The 19,228-nt window shown below is 40.5% G+C and overlaps 1 pseudogene; it reads right to left on the minus strand.

Annotated features, from left to right (window-relative positions):
* Positions 1-3,433: 3,433 nt before the first annotated feature.
* Positions 3,434-3,950, minus strand: LOC100481423 (annotated as a pseudogene).
* Between the last annotated feature and the right edge of the window lie 15,278 nt (positions 3,951-19,228).

The following is a 19,228-nucleotide window of genomic DNA, read 5'->3' on the forward strand; positions in this document are numbered from 1 at the left end:
ATGGTCTTTTATCTAAAGGACAAAAAAAAAAAAATCTCTTTTAGGAGAGAGTTAGGGGAAGCAAGATTAGCCCAAAAGAAAATGAAAACCCTGAACTTTTTAAATAGATAAAAATGTAAAATGTATATAGTATGTGCTGCAAATTATTACATCTTTGCAATAGGTCAAAAAAATGTCGGGATGCCTGGATGGCTCAGTCAGTTGGACATCTGACCCTTGGTTTCAGCTGAGGCCATGATCTCCGGGTTGAATCATGAGATCAAGTCCCACACAGGGCTCCACACTCAGTGGGGAATCTGCTTGAGATTCTCTCCCTTTCGCTCCCCCTCTGCCCTTCTCCCTGTGCTCTCTCTCTCTAAAATAAATAAATAAAATCTTAAAAAAACCCAAAATGTCCTCAGTAAGATTAGATAAGAGGAGATAAGAACAAGTGGATATGATTAATCCTCAGGCAATGTTCAGCATACTGGTTAAATTAGAAACAATATTCTAGAAAGAAAATACTTTTAACTGGTATGGAGTACTTACAGTAAATTCTTATTTTGCTCAGAATTGTATTTAGGGGGAAGAAAGCCCTAATACTATATCCTGAAAACTTCAGATCTCGTGTGGTTCCCTATAAAAACATATATTGCAGTGTAAGCTTCAAAATGCTACTGTTAGTTCTCTAAAAATAAAGTTCAGTCTTATCCTGCAAAGATTTTATGTATTAGTATCAACTGGAGGCTGAAGAAACCACCTGAATCCTGTCAAGAATGTTGGTAGGCAGTATGCCAAGGTGAAGTCACTCTGAGCTGACGTTGAAAGAACTACTTTATTAGCCAGTTTTCACCTCTCTGAGCCTTAGTTACCTCATCTGATAATGGGGGTAACATTCTCTGTTATCTCCACTTCCCCGGGAAATTTTGAGGGTCAGGATGAGATAATAGATCTGAAAATGCATTGTAATCTATACAACACTGCACAAGTATTTATTATTACCTCAATAAATGTTCGTGGAGAACCTGATATAAGAATAATATGTTAAGTAATATGATAGCAGAAGAAAGGAAATGGATCTTGCCCTCAAGAAGAAAGAAACACCCTGAAGCAACAGTGACAAACAGCTAGGGAAAGGGAGAAGGGGAAGAGTGGTAGGGGAAGACGGACAGGAGGAAGTGGAGGATGAGGAAGGAAGAAACATTGACCAACATATTTTATCTTTTTGCTCAGAGCCGTGATCCTTGATCATGTCTTTTGGCCCTCAATATAGGAGTCCACAAAGAGGACCTAACTTTTTAATGTTCTTGCCTGTACTTTCATAGTAATCAAAAGTTAATATTTAAACCAAGCTAAATATATAAATTATCTCATTTAATCCTCACAAAACCATACAAGGCAAGTATTATTAATCTTTCACAGATGAGGGAATCAAAGCTTAGCAAGTTTAAAGTTATTGGACCCAAGTCCCATAGCCAATGAGTGACCAACTGAGATCACTGACTCCAGGTCTAGTGCTTTGAATTTCCATTTACTGAAGCAATTGCTTCTAACATCTCTTGGCCTTCCATAAAAATATTATTCCTATTTCCTACCTTAAAATTAACAGTTGTATAATAGCCAAAACTACCCTGAGAAAGAAGAACAAACTGAAGGCATTATGCCCCCTGATTTCAACTATACTACAAAACTGCAGTAATCAAAAGAGTGTTGTATTGGCATAAAAACAGACACATAGATCAATGCAGTAGAATAGAGAACCCAGAAATAAACCAAAACCAAGTCAATTAATTTATGACAAAGGAGCTAAGAATACACATTGGGGAAAGGACAGGCTCTTCAATAAATGGTGTTGGAAAAACTGGACAGCCACATGCAAAAGAATGAAACTGGACCACTATCTCATACTATACACAATAAGTAATGCAAAATGGATTAAAGCCTTGAATATAAGACCTGAAACCATAAAACTCCTAGAAGAAAACATAGGTGGTAAGCTCCTTGACATCGGTCTTGGCAATGATCTTTTGGATTTGACACAAAAGCAAAGGCAACAAAAGAAAAAAATAAACAAGTGGGATGACACATTAAAAGAGATGACACACCTTTCTATACGGCAAAGGAAACTATCAACAAAATGAAAAGGCAACCTACTGACTGAGAGGAAATATTTGCAAAGTGTTTATCTAATAAGGAATTACAATCTAAAATATACGAAGAACTCATAAAGCTCAATAGCAAAAAACATTTAATAATGTACAGAGGATCTGAATAGAAATTTTTCTGAAGAAGACATAGAGATGGCCAACGTACATGAAAAGGTGCTCAATATCACTCATCATCAGGAAAATTAAAGTCAAAACCACAATGAGCTATATCACCTCACACCTGTTAGAATGGCTATTGTCAGAAAGACAAGAAATAACTAGTGTTGGTGAGGATGTGGAGAAAAAGGGAATCCTCATGCACCGTTGGTGGGAATGTAAATTGGTGCAACCAATTATGGAAAACAATATGGAGATCCTCAAAAAATGAAAAACAGAACTACCAAAGGATCCAGCAATTTCTACGTCTGGGTATTTATCTAAAGAAAGCAAAAACACTAACTCAAAAAGGTAGATGTGGCTTCACTTTTATCACAGCATTATTTCAAATAGCCAAGATGAGGAAACAGCCTAAGTGTCCTTTGATGGAAGAATGGATTAAGATGTGGTGTAGAGGGGCGCCTGGGTGGCACAGCGGTTGAGCATCTGCCTTCAGCTCAGGGCGTGATCCCGCTGTTACGGGATCGAGCCCCACATCAGGCTCCTCTGTTGGGAGCCTGCTTCTTCCTCTCCCACTCCCCCTGCCTGTGTTCCCTCTCTNAAAAAAAAAAAAAAAAAAAAAAAAAAAAAAAAAAGATGTGGTGTAGAATATTATTCAGTCATAACAAAGAATGAAATCTTGCCTTTTGTGACAGCATGGGTAGACCTTGAGGGCATTACACTAAGTGAAATGAATCAGACGTAGAAAGACAAATACCCTATGATGTCACATATATGTAGAATCTTTTTTGTTTTTTTTCTGCAAAAAGCTTTATTATTTCCATTTGGCCCATGGCTTGGGAGAGGGCTCCAAGGGTGGTCAAAAAGTTGCTTAGTGGGGTGCCTGGGTGGCTCAGTCATTAAGCATCTGCCTTCAGCTCGGGTCATGATCCCAGGGTCCTGGGATCGAGCCCCATGTCAGGCTCTTTACTCAATGGAGAGTCTGCTCCTCCCTATCACGCTCTCTCTGCTGGTGTTCTCTTTCCCGCTGTCTCTGTCTCTGTCAAATAAATAAATAAAATCTTTAAAAAAAAAAGAAAAAGAAAAGAAGAAAAGCTGCCTAGTGGCTGCAGGGAGAGGCTCAGGCACAAGCCCTGGCACCAGGGTTATGCCAGAGGGGCCCCTTAAGGGCTGCTGGGCTCCAGAGGCTCCTAGTCATGCTTGAGAGTGAGCCTTTCGAAGAACTACTTTCCTAGGACCGGCCAGCCTGCGGAGGTTAGTCATGTGGTCGCTCATTTTCGGATGAGTTTCACTTCCTCATCTAGAAGTGTTTCTCCAGGGAAGTCACAGAGATGGGGGTCTGCACGGGCAGAACCCAGAGCATGCAGATCCAAAAGGGCCTGGTTCAGGCTCTTTTCCAGAACCAGGGCAGCTTCCATGGCGACCAGGGATTTAGCCGACTCATCTTGGGACCACTTCTGTACTTCCTGGAAGAGGCCGTGGCCTGTCCACACTGATTTTGCATCTTTAAGAGATGCTTAGTGCCTTTGTGCTTCTCTTCAGCCAACTCATGGAAGAAGTGGCCCACATCTCCATAGCCACATCATCAAGGTAAAAATGGAAGCCCAGAGACAGGTAGGTGTAGGAGGCCTGCAGATGCATATTGACCAGGCAGTTGACGGCGGCCTGCACCTTGGTGGAATAATTCTGACAAATCTCAGTGCTCATGGTTGATTGGTAATAAGGAGCTAAGTTCAAAATAGGGTGCTGGCTGGTCCAGGAGGCAGAGGATAACCAAGAAGATGGCTCTGAAAGTTAACACTGGAAAAAAGTTTAGAGGGTGGTAGGAGGCTGGTAGAAGGGGCAGCCCTGGGTCTGTTCTGTCCAAACACTGTTGAAGCCAGAGACAGATCCACAGGACCGCTGGGCACACTGCCTCACTTATATGTAGAATCTTTAAAAACATAAATAATGATCTTATAGATTTTAGGTTGCCAGAGGAAGGGGGTGAAGGGTGGGTGAATTGGGTGAAGGGAGTCAAAAGATACAAACTACTAGTTATAGAATAAGTAAGTCGTGAGAATATAATGTACAGCACGGCAACTATACTTAATAATATTATATTGCATATTTGAAAGTTGCTAAGAGAATAAATCTTAAAAGTTCTTCTCTCAAGAAAAAAAATTATGTAACTATATGTGGTGACAGATATTAACTAGATTTATTGTGGTGGTAATTTTGCAGTATATACAAATATCGAATTGTTATATCATATACCTGATACTAAGGTAATTTCTATGTCAATTATACCCTAATTTTTAAAAAGACATGAATGGGCGCCTGGGTGGCTCAATTGGCTAAAGCGTCTGATTCTTTTTTTTTTTTTTTTTTTTTTTTTTTTGCTATTAAAGCTCTCTCCCGGGGCACCTGGGTGGCACAGCGGTTAAGCGTCTGCCTTCGGCTCAGGGCGTGATCCCGGCGTTATGGGATCGAGCCCCACATCGGGCTCTTCCACTGTGAGCCTGCTTCTTCCTCTCCCACTCCCCCTGCTTGTGTTCCCTCTCTCGCTGACTGTCTCCTATCTCTGTTGAATAAATAAATAAAATCTTTAAAAAAAAAAAATAAAGCTCTCTCCCTTTTTTTTTAATGTTTTTTTTTAAATGATTTTTTATTATATTATGTTAGTCACCATACAGTACATCCCCGGATTCCGATGTAAAGTTCGATGCTCCATTAGTTGCGTATAACACCCAGTGTACCATGCAATACGTGCCCTCCTTACCACCCATCACCAATCTATCCCATTCCCCCACCCCCCAAAGCGTCTGATTCTTGCTTTCAGTGCAGATCATGATCTTGGGGTCATGAGACTGAGCCCCACATCAGGTTCAGCACAGAGTCTACTTGAGACTCTCTCTCTCTCTCCCCCTCTGCCCCTCTGCCCACCCATGCGCCCTCACATCCTCTGTCTCTCAAATAAACAAATAAATATTAAAAAAAAAAAAGAGAGACATGAATGGAGAAATTGAGGTATATTCATATAAGGGCAAACTATTCAGAAATAAAAAAGAATTATTATTGGTACATGTGACAAAACAGTTGAATCTCAGATAAATTCTGCAAAATGAAAAAAGGCAGGTAAGGAGCACCTGGGTGGCTCAGTTGGTTAAGTGTCTGCCCTGGGCTCAGGTCAGGATCCCCCACATTGGGCTCCCTGCTTAGCGGGGAGTCTGCTTCTCCCTCTGCTCCTCCCCCTGCTTATGCGCATGCTCTCTCTCTCTTAAATAAATAAATAAAATCTTTTAAAAAGAAATTCTTCTTTAAAAAAAAAGGCAGGCAAAAGAACATATAGCTTGATCTATTTATATAAAATTCTAGAAAATGCAAAGTGGTAGAAAGTAAATTAATAGTTTCCTGGGTATATAAGTAGAGGGAAAGATTACAAAGAGGTACAAGAAGCTTTTGGAGAGGATGGAAATGTTATGGTGACTGTGGTGATAAATACATATATCAAAATTGACAATTACATCTAGCGAATTTTTTATTTTAAATATGAGTAGTTTGGTATATTGATAAATCAATAAAGCTGGTGGAAAGGTGATTAAAGAAAAAAATAGTTGTTTTAATTTCTTGTAGAATGGTCTGTGTTTCTTTCAAAGAGAAGCTTGTTTTCCATAATTCAAGAGAGTTCACTTAATTAGGTCAGTTTTATAATTTCTCAATTTTGACTGTCAGTGGTTTTCACAACACTGACACCTTTATTTTTAAATCTGGGCACTTTAAAAAGGCCGAGGAGAGTGTCATGATTCTTTCTCAGTAAGTGGCCTGCGTGTCTCAAATGTCTTTGTTTGCAGGATTTCTTTTCTTTCTCTCTTTCTCTCTTTCTCTCTCTCTTTCTTTCTTTCTTTTTTTTTAAAGTAGGCTCCACACCCAGCATGGAGCCCAAAGCAGGGCTTGAACTTGCAACCATGAGATCAGAGCCTGAGCTGAGATCAAGAGTTGGACACTTAACTGACTGAGCCACCCAGATGCCCCTGTTTGCAGGATTTCTAGGAGGAATAAACTACTCTCACTATACCCAGCATTTTATTAGGGCTACAAGAAACCATGAATTGCTCATAGACTATTTTAAAGGAAGAGAGTCTATTGTGAAGCTATGCTTAGACTAAAATTGGAACTAGATTTCAACTGGAAAGTCATCAAGATCTGAGGCAACTCTAGGAATTAGCTACTCTTTCAGTCTTTCTTATGGGTAACGTCTCTTTTTAAGGAACTTTTTCTCTCTACATGTCTATTTTATTCCCCTCCCTCTACTTATTGTTTTATTTTTCCAAAGTATCTTCAGTTTGCTCCTCCAGATCCACTGTTCATCCTTCACAGGGCTCTCTTTCCTAGAAGCCTGTCCTGTACAGATTATATCAACAGAATGAGGTCAGTGTATTTATTCTCCTAGCTCCCTCCTTGCAAGGTCACTTTAGGCACACTGTCCCTTATCCAAAGATCACTGCTCCTCTCAAAATGACTCACTCCACACAACTTTTCGCTTCCAACCTCTTCTTTCCCTAGTCCCTTCAGGTCTAGTGGTGATAATAGCTCCCTTGCTACCCAGATCAAGTTCCTCTACTATGACTATAGCTCCCTTATACCCTGCCCACACATTTCTAATTAGTTCCTTTGCAGATAAACTCTCCTCAGCTTATCATTTGCACATGTCTTTCGTTTCTGGTTAGAACCCTGAGTTACATTATTTATCTTGGGGTTTTTTGTGTTTTATTTCACAGCTTCTACGTTGGTTTGCCATGATCCACCAAGGCTCCAATTTTACCCTTCCCTAACATTCTCTGTATTTGCAAATTCCAATATCTAAGTGAGAAAATCTCAGGCAAGTGGCTGACTTTGTTTTTGCAAGCCAGGCTGTGTCGGAGGTCACAGGCTAGCTGAAGGACTGGCAGCCCTTAGGTCAGTTGCCTGTCTCTGGGCCACACATCTGGGTAGGGGGAGGAAGTATGGAAGAGAAAAATAGCATAGTACAAATTACCCTGTCCTCAGAAACCATGAGTGAGATGGTTTCTCTTAGAAAGCACTTTGACTATGGGCAGAAACAATATTTAATATAAAAAAATTTAAAGATGAATAAAATACCCTGGTTATTCTTAACCATGCTAATATTTTGTAATGTGCTAATATCTATCCTCCTATGGCCTTATCACATTAAGTTTGCTTGTCCTCATCATTTATAATGACCCAGAGGAATCCAAGATGAGGTTGATTGAAATCATGGGTCTCAACAGAATAGCATAGGCAGTTGAACTACCAGAAATAATTCAGGCTTTAAAGCCAAGTAAGCTTGGATTGAAACCCTAAAGTTACAACTTATTTCTTTCATTACTCTAAACTTCCATTTCCTCATCTATAAAATACATATAATTATATTTACCTTATAGAATTGTTATCCAGATTAATGAGAATATATCTAAAGCATAAAACAGTACTCAGTAAATAGTAGTTATGATGATCTCATATGCTTGTTTTAATTAAACATTCACAGCAAAAGCTTTTGGCTTAATTTAGAATCATTTTTAAAAGGAGGGGAGAAGATGGGGCTCCTGGGTGACTCAGTCGTTAAGCGTCAGCCTTCGGCTCAGGGCGTGATCCCGGCATTCCAGGATCGAGCCCCACATCAGGCTCCTCCGCTGGAAGCCTGCTTCTTCCTCTTCCACTACCCCTGCTTGTGTTCCCTCTCTTGCTGGCTGTCTCTCTCTGTCAAATAAATAAATAAAATAAAATCTTTAAAAATAAAAATAAAAGGAGGGGAGAAGAAAAAGCAGGTTATTACTCCTTTCCCTATCTTTCCCTGCTTAGCTGCAGGTACTTAAGATCTGGTTGTCGTGAGTTCAGTCATACCAAATTCCGGAGTCAATCCACACCATCCCTAACGGTTTATTAGAAATCTCATTTCCACCAGCAAATGAGTCTGAAATCAGTCTTACTCTGAAAAATATATCCTGTTTACCTACTATATGCATTTTCTTCAACTCTCGATTGTTTTGACCAGTTTGTAGAATTTTTACTTTGGTGATTTGCATCATTTCCTCCCTTAGGAATAGAATCCTAACTTGAACCCTAGCCTGGCTGTCTGGGCCCCCCAAAATCTGCATAGTCTAGCACTTAGCAGTTTCTTCTCCTGGGAGCTGATCCAACCTTTGTATCCCCAGCTGAATGCTAGGGACCTATTTCAAACTGGAAAGACCCTACTAACCCTACTTGTATTCTTATTTGACCTGAGCCAGTTTGGCAAATAGGTTTCGTATCCGGTAGCAGCAATTTACCTGCAGCAGCTCACTGCCTGGAGCACTGTGCTGGAAAGTACTGTGGGGCCTTTTCTGGGTGAAGTAAGAAAGAGAACCAGACTTGACAAAGAAAGTCTTCCTTCAGGGCAAGATTGGGAAATTTAGAAGGAAAAGGTGGTGGCATGTATGCCATACCTTTGCCAACCTTGGCTTAGAGATTCCCGCTGCTTGATGCCCATACTCGATTAGAGTCCTTTTGCATTAATGCCAACCATTAAGCCCGAGTTTTTCTACATGCTTTTGAACCTTGTGATTTAGAGGGTGGCCTTTCCAGCAACCAGGTGGCCGTGACTGCCAGTCATTGTCCTCAAGGGCAGGGTAGTGACTCTACATAACTTCTCCCTTTTAGACCTAGGCTGGTGTAACAGCTTCTCATTGTTATAAGCCTGGGCTATCATTTGTGATTCCCCTACATTCCACCTACACCTTTATAAATGGTCTCCCCTCGAGTTATCCTATTTTGAGTGTGCCATCTGTTTCCTGTCAGTACCCTGACTAATACAAGTACTTACTATGTACCAGGCACTGAGGATACAACAGTAAACAAAAAGATAAAAATTCCTACTTTCTGGAGATTACATTCTAGCCAGCTTCAAGACGTCTTACAGGCAAGCCTGCCTAAGGTACAGCCTTGTTGGTCTGAAGTTTATATGCCTATCTTGTCATTAGTCACAATTAAGGAAAGGCACACTTGAGGCTGCAAGCGTATTTTCGTGTAAACCCCTAAAATAAGGACTTCAGAAAATCCTAAGGGTATGTGATGAAGGAGCAGAAGGCCAGCTGAGGACAAAGCACAAGCTGATACCCTGCCACCCCCCTCACCCCACGCCTGGGTGGGACGTGTGTGACATTCCTCCAGGAAACTTCCAACTATCTTTTTTTTTTTAATGATGTTATTTATTTGACAGAGAGCAAGAGAAAGAGAGACTGGCAGAGCGAGAGGGAGAAGCACACTCCCCTCAGAGCAGGGAGCCCAATGCGGTAATTGAACCCAGGATGGGCCGAAGGCAGATGCTTAACTGACTGAGCCACCCAGGCACCCCTTCTTCCAACTATCTAAATGTTAATGTTTGGCTAGAGGGAAAAACAACCTTAGCTTGATAATAGCCAGGCCTCCTGTATTGTGAGGGTCTTCTTTAGTATATGAAAGTCCTTTTGGACGCCTCCCTTTTTCCTTATCTCCCCCGATCCCACAGTATATAATCAGCCATTCCTCACAATCCTAGTGCAGCAGCTCATTCTGCCCATGGGTTCTGTCCCTGTGCTTTAATAAAACCACATTTTTGCACCAAAGGGGTCTTCTCCGGACGTCACCAACCTTTGGAAACAGCATCAGTAGTGACTCTCACACTTCCTGAAATCTCTTATGTATTGCCTTCATTAATTCAACAAATATTTAATAAGAGCCTAAGTGCTCAATACATGTTAGTTGCCTTACTGTGTTCTAGGTATCATGCTATAAGCTGAGAGGTAGAGGGAGGGTAGGAAAAAGAAGGGTGCAAAGATGAGTAGGATAGGCTTTGTGAGAGGTAGACTCATAAACAATCACCACACAATATAAAAAGACCGTAAAAGAGTTTTGTAAGAGGTGCTATGAAAGTATAGAGAAGAGAATGACTTCATTCATTTTGGGGATTGGGAAAGGCTTCTCTGAGGTGATGTTTGATCTGAGCTTGGATGGATGAGTAAATACTTTTCCAGAAAGAGGAAAAGGGAAGGGTATTTAGGAAGAGGAAAGGAGTTATGAAAAATTCTGAAGGTATATCAGAAAATAGTTTGCCCTGCAATTTCGAATACCATGTTGGGGATGGTGGCAAGGAATGGGACTGGAAAAGGTAAGCAGGGTCCAGATTTTGAAGAAGCATTCTATTTGAGTTTGGAGTTTATTCTAGCAAGTAACAGGAAATACTCCAAAGAATTCTAACAGAGAAGCAAAAAAAATCAGATTATGTTTTAAAAAGAAAATGGGGAGGGGCGCCTGGGTGGCACCGCGGTTGGGCGTCTGCCTTCGGCTCAGGGCGTGGTCCCGGTGTTACCGGATCGAGCCCCACATCAGGCTCCTCTGCTATGAGCCTGCTTCTTCCTCTCCCACTCCCCCTGCTTGTGTTCCCTCTCTCGCTGGCTGTCTCTATCTCTATCTCTGTCTCTGTCGCATAAAAAAAAAGAAAAAAGAAAAAAAGAAAATGGGGAGAACAGTGGATATGGAAAAAGATGAAAAACGTGGAGAACACACAGACTTTTATTGTAATAGTATAGGAGAGAAATGATGAGGGCCTACATTAAAATCATGACAATGAGAATGGACAGATACAGAGTAAACTTCATTGATAATTAGGAGGTGGAATCAAAAGGTTCAAATGATTTATTATATGTGGATGAAGACAGAAAGGGAAGAAACCAAAATGACACAAAGTAGATGGAAGACTAGTCCCTAATTTGGTAAAAGAGAGAAAGGGAAACTGAAATCTCTTTTGCCAAAGGAGAAACCAACAAGCAGCAAGCTCATTGTTGCAGAAACTGAAAAACATCAGTTACTGAAGGTACTGGGTGTGTTAGAAGCTGAGGAGTGAGCTGGAAACAGGTAAGTTGATAGTCTAATATATAAAGAATGTCAGGCCCACAGATCCCTTCTGTCCCCTGGCAGGGTCCGCGCAAGTATCCCTTCTCTAGCAACCTCCTGTTGAACTGAACTAGAAAGGCCTTGAGGTCAGAGATAATTAGGCAAAGTAGAGAGCAGGGATGAGGCATAAAACTTGAAAAGGGGATTGAGTTTCCCAAATCCTGAGACCGCCCCTCCCTTTTCTGGGTCTCTCACTCAACTCCTGGAATGTTTGCATCCAGTCAGAGGGGGAGAGGAGGAGAAAGAAAAGAGATCCAGGGAACAGAAATCCAGTACAGAAGATCAGTGAAAAGAATCTCAAGGAAAAATGTGAAGGTAAATCTCCGGATGACAATTAGCAGGCAACACCAAATCCATACTGGAGCAGGGCAGAGGGTTCTAGAAGAAATGCCTCCAGGAGGGAAAAACAAAACAAAGCAGACACAGTGACTATACTGAAAGGACGAAAATGACACTTTCTCTCTACGATCTTCCTCTCAAAAACATAACCCCAGTCTAACCACGAGAAGGATATCAGACAAACCCTGACTGAGTGACATTCTACAAAATACTCTGCCAGTACTCCTCAAAACTGTCAAGGTCATCAGAAACATGGATATTTGGAAAACGGTCAGACTTAGGTGTAAGGAGACATAACTGCAAAATAGAATGTGGGCAGGGCACCTGGCTGGCTCAGTCGGTGGAGTATACAACTCTTGATCTTGGAGTTGTGAGTTCAAGCCTCAAGTTGGGTGTAGAAATTACTTAGAAATAAAACTTCGGGATGCCTGGATGGCTCAATCGGTTACGTGCCTGCCTTCGGCTCACATCATGATCCCAGGGTCCTGGGATGGAGTCCCACATCAAGCCCCTTGGTCAGGGGGATCCTGCCTCTCCCTCTGCCTGCCACTCCCCCTGCTTGTGCATGCTCTCTCTCTCTCTGACAAATAAATAAATAAAATCTTTAAAAAAATAAAATAAAATCTTAAAAAAAAAATAGAATGTGGGGTCCTAGAACAGGAATAGGAGAGTGGGTAATAACTAAGGAAATCTGAATGAAGTATGAACTCTAGCTCATTGGTTCATTAATTGTAACAAACGTACTACATTAATATAAAATATTACTAGTAGGGGAAACCTGGTGTGAGTATAGAAGAACCCTCTGTTCTAGCCTTATAATTCTTCTGTAAATCTAAAATCCTTGTAAGTCTGTTTGGTTTTTAAAGAGCTAACTTCAGGAGTGGGAGGCAATCATTAACTTCAGGAAAGCCTGGAAATTATACAAGAAAGGAAACACTCTCATAGCAAACCTCATGGCACAGCGGTGATAATATTTATATAATCCTAATTATTTACTTAAGAAAACATCAGGATATCGTTAAATTTAGAGTTGAGAAAGAAGAGAGGTAAAAGTGTGGGTGTAAAAGATTTCCAAATTCTCATCTTCCATAGAAAGAGGTCAGTCAATAATGTCTAGAATAGAAAACTTGAGAAATAACAGCCTAAAGATATTATTTAGAAACATGGATGGGGGGAAGTGCCAGTAAAAATAGATCCTAAAAGTTGAAAATGGCTGTCTCTGGGTGCCAAGCTTCAGAGAAAGTATTGGGAGGGGAGGGACAGCGTTCCACCATTTTTTGTTACAATCATTTTAGTATTATTGCCATTTAAATCTATGCAATATATTATCTTCATTTGATAAAAAGAAAAATAAAAGTTTTAAAAAGAATGGAAAATATTTAGACTGAAATAGGCAGATAATGATATTTCCTTAACTCTGATAGTTAACCCTATGGTAGTTAATAAAAAGGAGTAAATGAGATGTCCATCAAAAAAATGGAAATTAAATCACTCTCTGAGAGAACACAAATAACATGTAATTATCGGTTAGGGCAGAGACATGTGTCTAAAAGATACAGAATACTTGATGTATTGACTTAATGTGCTAATGTGGGTGAAGATTCCATCAGAATGGAATCAGTCAGCTGTAGGAGTCTAGAAAACAGAGCCTTCCAGAGACAGACAATTTGGCCTCTAAAGTCTGGCCAAATGAAAGGGTGCTCTGTAGCAGGTGTGATATTCTGGAGATGATGTATAAACATTTGAAATATTTATTGAACATCTTTTTCTCTGATTCTGTGTTCTCCCAGCAACCTTGTAATTATAATTTGCCTTCCCATGTAAAGTTCCGAAAGGAAGAGAAAGGACACACACCTAAAGACACAAGTTAGTCCTCTTGGCAATTATACTTTTTATTGTAAAATAAACAATCCAGCTACTCGTATTTTATGTATTGTCTTGGCACAACTTTGTGGCTGACATCTCAGGCCTCTCAGTCTTCAAGACTGAGGGCTAGATATTGGCTTGTGAATTTACCCAGATGGTGCCCACCTATAGGGGTCAGTCAGCCAACATTGCCTTGGCAATACCCTGAACTCTCTACATATCACCTTCTCCTTTAAACTTCCTCACCTATATGAAGGGATATATTAATAATGTGACACAGGACACACATATCATTGTTCTAAAACTAAATGATCCTAGTTAGTCTTTTATTTTGTCAATTCTGATATTAAGATTTCTTTTTTTTTTTTTTTAATTTGAGAGAGAGCATGAGTAGGGTGGAAGGGGGAGAGGCAGAGGAAGAAGCAGACTTCCTGCTGAGCAGGGAGCCCAACATGGGGCTCGATGACCTGAGCTGAAGGCAGATGCTTAACTGACCGAGCCACCCGTGCACTCCACAAACCGACTAATCTGACATGATCTGTTGTGAATCAGTGCTTACTTACATCCACGTAGGTTGAGAATTTGAGCCCCATAAGTACTGACAATGATATTAAGGACAACTCACTATCCATTACATCTGGGCAGGATAAATGCCACAGTCTACTTGCAATTTCTTCTAAAGCTTGCTATCATAAAGAGAGATAGGTTCATGACTGGGAGAGGCATCACGTTTGCTGTTACCTTCTTGCGATGAAGGATAATTGGAAGGCAGGCAGGGATAAAGGCCCCCACCCTAAGAGGAAACCACCCCTAAAAGGATTTTACACCAATAAAAGGATTTTACACAACCTTGGAAAGAGCCCTCCACCCTTTTCCATGTGATAGATAGATTGAAAAAACCTGATTGGATGACTGGCGCAGGGAGGGTTAATCAGATTAAAACAGCGTGCCAACAAGCCCATAAAAACCCCTAGACTTAGAAACTTCGGTGGCAAAAAAAATAAACAAAATAACTAACTAACTAACTAAATAAATAAATAAAGAAGGAAACTCCGGTGGCAACCCTCTTGGGTCCCCTCCCTCTTTGGGAACTTTTTAGTATTGCTCAATAAACCTTGCTTTGCTGCCCATCACTCTGATTTACCTCTTCATTCTTCGAAGCTGTGTGACCAATTACTGAAGTCACCGACGGAGAAAAAAGTCCTGCAACACTTGAACTTTTCATGGTCCAGGCCTTGCCACTGGAAGAGTAATATACGGATCAGCGGCATTTGCAACACTTCGAAATCCGTTAGAAATGCAGAATCTCAAGCCCCATCCCAGTCTTACTGAATTTGAATTTACATTAGAGCAAGGTCTCCAGGTGAATCGAATGTATTTTAACATTTGAGAAGCACTGATCCAAGGTGTGTTTTTCAGTCTGTAGTTGCAGCCCACTAATGGCTCAGGAAATCAATCTAGTAATTCTGCCACTGTAACTGGGGCCCAAGAGTACAAGAGCTCCTGGCTTCAGAAGTCCCAAACAGACCAGGTTTGGCCTCTTGCCACTGACAAAATCCAAAGACAGAGAAATGAATAGCGGTGAAACAAGGCCACTAACGGGAAGACAGTGGATGCCATCTCAAAGATTGCCTCTAAAGGACTGAAAATACTTCTTTTTTTTTTTTTTTAAAGATTTTATTTTTATTTATGTGACAGAGAGACAGCCAGCGAGAGAGGGGACACAGCAGGGGAGTGGGAGAGGAAGAAGCAGGCTCCCAGCGGAGGAGCCTGATGTGGGACTCGATCCAGGAATGCCGGGATCACGCCCTGAGCCGAAGGCAGACGCTTAACGACTGCGCTACCCAGGCGCCCCTGAAAATACTTCTAGATGTATATAAGGAAAATGTGGGACAAAGGTTGGTGGGTACATACAGGTAAGCAGTAAAGGTCACATCAGTCATTGTCTTGGGGTCAATCACTCAGGGGTCTTCTGGCTCAGGTCAGTTGTTATTTATTGCTTGAGGGAGTGGTTTCAGTTACCATTACTAAGTTAGGAGATACACTGAGAAGAACTTAATCAATTAGAGAGTACAGCCTGAGGTCAAAAGGGAGGTGGTTGGGAGTTCTTTCATTTCCAACATTTTTAAAATGAAATAAAACAGAAAATATTAGAGTGTATTACATGTGCAAGGGTATTGGTTTATGAAACTCCTGTTTTAGTTACAAATATGATATTTATTGAGTCCTCATGTAAATAGTGGTCCTGTTCAACAAATTTTGAAAGCCTCTGGGTTAGGGCACTGTTTCTGTAAATGTTGTTTACACTGGAATCCCTAAATGTACAAAATTTAGGCCCCCATTGAGGAAGGAACAGAAATTTATGTCTTTTTTTTTTTTTAAAGATTTTATTTATTCGACAGAGATAGAGACAGCCAGCGAGAGAGGGAACACGCAGGGGGAGTGGGAGAGGAAGAAGCAGGCTCCCAACAGAGGAGCCTGATGTGGGGCTCGATCCCACGCCGGGATCACGCCCTGAGCTGAAGGCAGACGCTTAACCGCTGTGCCACCCAGGCGCCCCAGAAATTTATGTCTTAAACAAGAACTCCCAGCTAATTCTGATTCTAATTCACAGTGAATTTGAGAATCACTAGTCAAGCAGTGATTCTCAGTCTTTAGTATGCATTAGAATCACCTGGAGGGCTTGATACACCACAGGGTGCTAGGCCCCACCCCAGAGTTCCTAATTCAGTAAGTCTGGGGGGTGGCCCAATGATTTCAGTTCTAACAAATTTCAAGGTGACGTTGATGCTGCAAGTTTAGTGACCACTGGCCCAGGATCATGAAATTATAACTGTGAAGGGCTTAGACTCAGGATATTTGCTTCAAGCTGAATTATTTCTTTAACTTATGGCTAAACGCATCAACTCAACAAACACTCTCATTAGTTTCTGTATACACCATTCCAGCATCATCAGATAGCAAAAGGGACTTTCTTGACTGTTTCACGGAGGATCTCTATTGAATACTTAATAGCTTTTTATTGTTTGAAGAATCATGGTTCTAACCAGCCAAAGGATATACACGTTTTGCCAGTTTCTACTTTCTCTGGAACTTACCTTGTACAGCATTCAGATTTGCAGTCGAACAGGAATGAGATTAACGGTCAGAATTTGTGAACTTTTCTATTCACAGATACTTTTTGTACCACTCAAGGCATGGTCCTTTATCTGTAGACAGCTTCCTTCTCACCTAAGTGCTCATCAGAAATGCAAATTTTCCCACATGACCCCAGACCTACAGAATCAGAAACTCTGGGGTGAAGACCACCTCTAACAAGCTCTCCAGGTGGTTCTCACGCACAGTCAAGTGTGAGAGGCACTAACACTAGATCACTTGCAGTTGCTAGACACCACTGCTGAACTGTGGTATCTGTGTATGACCACACTTAGATTCAGCTGTGTTTCTGGGAGACCCAGCAGCAATATAAACTTTGGGGATATGACTCTTGTTTTTCTGAAACAATGGCCAGCACAGGGTAGGTAGCCTATAAATATTATCCAAACCTTCCTATATTTTTTGGAAATGTTCATGTAGATACACTTCAAGGGGTTCCCAAAGCAAGTTACACATCTGCATATTTATATCTCCTGAAGCTTACCACCAGAATTTCCCCCCCTCCTTTCCTGATTCAGTGATTTTTTTTAAACCTTCAACTATATGCATGGAAGTTAAGTATCATTGTTAAACTGCAGGTTATGAGCGGTGAATTTTAAAACAAGTTTTAAAATTCAGAAGTCAAATAGAGATCTACATCGGATGTATGCAGGCTATCCAAAACATATGGAAATATATACTGTGGGCCAGAACCTGTCCTTAGCAGCTCACAATCAACTCCTAATGAAGTCAGCTCCATTTGGTGCAATATAATAAAAGAGTTGGTATTGCCAGAAAAATCTTCATTTAAAAAAATTTCCCTGAAAATCAACTACTTCCCTATCACATTACTGGGATAATTTCTCCCAACAGAGGCTGAAGCTGTTACATCAGTTCAACATACCTTATATCCCCATAAAGCTAACAATACCCAAGACAATCTGGACATTGTGTGTGTGCGTGTGTATTTACTACTTTTCAATACAAAGGGAGAACAAATAGTTTTTTTCAACCCATAACCATTTTAACTCTTTTTTTTTATTTTAAAGAGGAGGAATTAGTCTTAGTTATATTCTTCCTTGTAATTAGTTACCACAATATATATTGATGGGTTTTCCTTTCTGTTTCACATTTGCACCCAACAGGAGGGTGCAACTGACTTTGTGCAGTACACACTCAGCAGCTACAAATTGCTTTCTGTTTGCAACTTCCTGCCAGTGCACTATATCACCATTAGAGATCTGTCTATTGCTGGTGACAGATACACTGCAAAAGGCCCAGAGTAGTTGCAAAGATACAGAAGGTTTAAGAAGTCCCAGATGGCTGTAGCTATATAATCTCTAGTGGTAAATTAGGATAGTGGGTTGCGTGATAGCTAAGAACATGGGTTTTGGATTCAGACAGGCCTAGGTTTCAAATCACAGCCTAAGTATTGATAAATCGTGTTACCTTAATCAACTTACATAAATTCTCAGCTTCATTGTTCTCATCTGGAAAATGGGAATAATAGTAAATAAGGTTGTTGTAAGGATTCAACGAGATAATGCATGTAAAGCATTAATGCTTCCTGGCATAATATAAATAAATGCTCAGTAATTGTTAGCTATTCTTACTATTATTAGTAATAATGTTATTATTTCGTAGGCCACAGTGGTTTATTCATGGAGGGTACTGAATGGTCATAGATCTCAGAAATGTAAATATGTCTGAATTACTTTATTCCCTTCATGTTGATTCTCCTTTTTCTTTTTTGATTGCATTTCTCCTCTTTTGAGCAAACTCATCCTTCATAATAATGACAATTATGTGGTGGTACCATTATCAAATTCCTGGTTACAGGGAACTTTATGTTATGGGTAAGGCTTGCGCTTTTGGAAATTAGTAGCTTTGAATTTGCCTTTGGCAGGAAGATTGTTCTCCCTTTATTCCTTGCTGTTGTTTTCCTACTGACGTTGATTTTAATTCAAAATATTTTTCTTTTGTCTTTTAGAGTTAGGTGGGAGCGCTACTGCATCATAAATGATTATGGTGCTTCTGTGGGTGAGGTGGGCCTGCATTTGTTCTTAGCTTTAAATATGTGTCAAGAACTATTTCAGTAGTATGATAATGTCCAACTTCCCAAGAGGGATCTAGCAGTCCTAGTCTCAGAGTTGGCCACTGAAGTGGTTTTTTGACCAGCCGTTATACTGCAACCTGGAGCTTAAAAATGGGGAAAATGGCACGAAGAGTCCAGAAGAAAAAGTATCTGCTTATCTTTAAATATGTAGGGATCTGCCTTCATCTACAAAGTAACCTGATTTGGGAATTGGATAGGAGTCAAAGATCAAGACATGTGGCTGGACCCTGCATGGGATTTGGTATATCAGAAGTAATAGAACCTCACAAAATATTCCAAAGATGTCTGAATAGTCTTAAGTAAGAATAATTTCTCATGAAAGTTGATAGTATCTGAATCTTTTCTTATGTAGAACCTAGTGAATTATAGGCATTTACATTCTTTCATTCAACATATGAAAGATGGAAAATTCCACGGTGGCAGATAGATGGCTTACTATACGGCTTACTGAAAGCACAGAAGGTCAGGAAGGTTGATGTTTGTCTAACACAGCAACTCAAGCTTCAGCACAGTTTTTTACAAAGTAAATCAAGCAGGGGAAAGATTAGTGTGTGTTTTTTTGCAACTATTTTTTTAAATT

Source organism: Ailuropoda melanoleuca, chromosome 6 (genome assembly GCF_002007445.2).
Source record: "Ailuropoda melanoleuca isolate Jingjing chromosome 6, ASM200744v2, whole genome shotgun sequence".
NCBI lineage: Eukaryota > Metazoa > Chordata > Mammalia > Carnivora > Ursidae > Ailuropoda > Ailuropoda melanoleuca.